The sequence below is a fragment of the Silene latifolia genome, chromosome 11 (genome assembly GCF_048544455.1).
Source record: "Silene latifolia isolate original U9 population chromosome 11, ASM4854445v1, whole genome shotgun sequence".
Taxonomy (NCBI): domain Eukaryota; kingdom Viridiplantae; phylum Streptophyta; class Magnoliopsida; order Caryophyllales; family Caryophyllaceae; genus Silene; species Silene latifolia.
This window is the reverse complement of record NC_133536.1, coordinates 20,981,805-20,985,031: the sequence shown is the minus strand read 5'-3', so window position 1 is coordinate 20,985,031 and position 3,227 is coordinate 20,981,805. Positions and strand designations below refer to the sequence as shown.

The 3,227-nt window shown below is 36.1% G+C and overlaps 1 long non-coding RNA gene across 1 annotated transcript; it reads right to left on the bottom strand.

Moving 5' to 3' along the window:
- Positions 1 to 1,077: 1,077 nt before the first annotated feature.
- Positions 1,078 to 2,970, bottom strand: LOC141612875 (uncharacterized). The gene is made up of 3 exons (XR_012529205.1): positions 2,800 to 2,970; positions 1,867 to 1,935; positions 1,078 to 1,155 (listed from the first exon to the last, which is right to left on the bottom strand). It is a non-coding gene; the product is annotated as an uncharacterized LOC141612875 (long non-coding RNA).
- Between the last annotated feature and the right edge of the window lie 257 nt (positions 2,971 to 3,227).

Below are 3,227 nucleotides of genomic sequence, written 5' to 3'. Positions count from 1 at the left end.
TGGACTGTCGAAAGGTACTCTGTACACTAAAGTTTTAGCATTTTGTCAGACAAAGTACGGTCGGGGATTATACAAGATTTGACCTTGCATGGTCATCAATCTGTACACCCTGTTATCTGGCGCTTTCAGCCTGTCATTGTTCTTTCCGATTGCAAGCAAATTGGTTGCAGGTAACTTTGGTGCTTTACATATTTCACTTTGGTACATCGTATGATTATAATCCATGTAGTTATCGTATGATTATAATCCATGTAGTAATGGCATGTTACCACATATAACCTCATATGCATATTGTGAATTATGGTCTGTATTAATTATGGATTCATTACCATGTTAATAAAGGTTAGGCAGACATCTCATCTAAGACCCCGTTTGGATACTTGAATTTCATTTTAAATGACCAATCTCAAATTATAAATGTGAAATCATGAATCTCAAATTCAAATTCTTTGTTTGGGAAACAAGGGATTTGAAATTTAGAATTTGAAATCCAATTTTTATGTTTGGCAATACAAAGAATTTGAGAATCCAAATTTGATCCAAACTCAATAGTTAACTCATATTGCAAGGTTTTTTAGGCTAAAATTTTCCGCAATACAAAATAGAATGCTCAAATTCGGTTTACAGTTTCAACTAGAATGCTCAAATTGTCCAACTATGATCAAATTCGGTTTACAGTTTCAACTAGAATGCTCGATTACGCTCATCAAGACAAAGCAAAATCCAATCTAATTTTTGATCACTCGGAAGGTCTTTGAGAACTTGAAATTTCACCGGCGCCTCCACGAACATATTTACGGCTTGTAGAATCTGAGGACGTAGGATGCCAACAACTTTGGAAACCTCATCAAATACCTCTTTTCCTCCCAAAGTTGGAGTTGATTTTAGTCTAGCTTCAACATAACTTTGGAGTGTGTTAGCAACTTGAGTAACCGCATCAGCTAGACTATCACTTTTTCGCTTCTTTTTGGAGCTTGTTGAAGTAGTATCGATGCTAGAAGTCGAACCATCACATGCTTCCTCATCTATCATAGTAGCACCCTCTTCATAGTGCTCCCCTCCATCACCAACAGCTCTATCAGGTCCGAGTAATATCGATATATCATCCCAATGCTCGATATATTTATTGGCATAAGATGAAGCAGGTGGGTTGGCCTACAATGAGTATGCAGAAAAAAGACACATACATACATGTTAGTCTGATAAACAATGAGTATGCATTAACTCTAACAAAGCACTCTGTCAGTTCTTAGACAATTTCGTCTATACAACAGCTTTAAAAGTATAACAGCTACAAGCTATGCTACTATCCAACAAGAGATCAGACCAAAAACTCAGACAATGATGTTAGCAAACCAGGGTACTCTATATTCCATAACAGGGAGAAAACAAATTGAATATGAGGGAAATTGACAGTGGATAATCTTATTGACGCAGCAGTCAGAAAGAGAAGAGTTACAATTAGAGAAGACCTACCATGAATTAATGACCAAAATATTTTTCAGGAAGTTAAGTACTGCATAGTACATAATTTACCAGCAAAGTGAGTGTGTAGAAAAAAGACATACATGTTAGTCTAGAAAAAAGACAGCACTGCATACTTGATTATACAAGAAGATGAAGTAGGTGGTTTGTTATAAAGATGAACAGAAGGTTATATAACATTTTTCAGGAAGTTAAGTACTGAATAGTTGATGATGCAGACTGTTATATACATCAGAACACTGTTATATACAGCAGAACACTGAGGTTCAGAACAGGAGCCACTGCAGGCAATGCTACTGCTATCCTCAGAATCATCAATGTACAAATACCAACCATAAAAGCAAGCAGTACAGAAAATAGAATAGAAGGCAGACGGATTACCTTGATATATGTATCCCATTCATCCTGATCGTCACGTGATACTAACACCATCTTTCTCTCCTCATCCCACTTGAATTTAGTTTTGGTTCTTATCTCCATGATAGTTCCATAGTGCCTTCTCCAAATCCTGACACGATTCCTCACATTTTCAGTAGTAACGGATACATTTAGCTTGCTTCTTACCTCATCTACCACCGCTTGGTAGGCTTGAGGCTTCCAATCCCCATCTCCCTTGTTTCCTTGACTTACTTGATTATACAACACCGAGATTAAAGCTGACAGGTACAAGATTTACCCCAAATTGACTAAACTGGGCAAAAATTTGAGGAAGATTTGCCTAGAGTTGCATAACTCTCATATTCATGTCAATGTTATTTACACTTTAACTAACCAAAACTAAAGCCGAAAAGTCAATTTCATCATCAACACACATGACCAGACAACTAATTCAGCGACGAAACTAACTCAAACTCTATCATCTCTTTCGTTCATTTACACCCAGAGATGATAGAACCTCTTCTCAAAATCTAACTCATCCCTATCATACACTCTAGCCTCAAATCAATGTTATTTACACTTTAACTAACCAAAACTAAAGCCGAAAAGTCGATTTCATCATCAACACACACGACCAGACAACTAATTCAGCGACGAAACTAATTCAAATTTCATCTCTCCATCATAAAAACATAAAATGAACGAAACAACTATAAAGAGGCATGGGTTCGTCCATTTCTCCATTATATCAACACTCAAAAATTGAATATCATCCATTCAATCAACTAATCAAACTATAAACTTCAATACACAAAAAAAATCGAATATCTGCTATTCAATGAACAAATGAAACGATAGATTTCAACACACAAATCATAATTTAGCAGAGTAATTAGAAACTTAAACCTAGAAAAATCGAAAGAGGCATAAACATACTTGAATTGCTCTGATGGATGTCGATGAGAAGAAAAACGATGATTATAACCCAGGAAAAATCGCAGGCTAAACTTTGTCGATGAAATCGCAGGCACGAACCCTAGAAATTGGGGATGAACTTTGTCGATGAAATCGATGTTGATGAATGGCGATGATGGAGATGTGAACTGTGGGCTGCGTTGTAATTTGGAATACGGGGGGTAAGGGTGTGGATTTGAAATGGGCTAATTTATTAATGTTTAGAATTTGATAGGATTTCTATCAAATCCAAATACAAATGTTGCTATGAGCCCAAACATTGTATTTGAGCCAAATCCGTATTTCCAAATGAAATGGCCTTTGCCAAACATGCCATAATTGGATTTGGTAATTTAAGGTCAGCCTATAAAAGATACGGTTAATTATTTGTTTCGGTATTCAAATAAGAT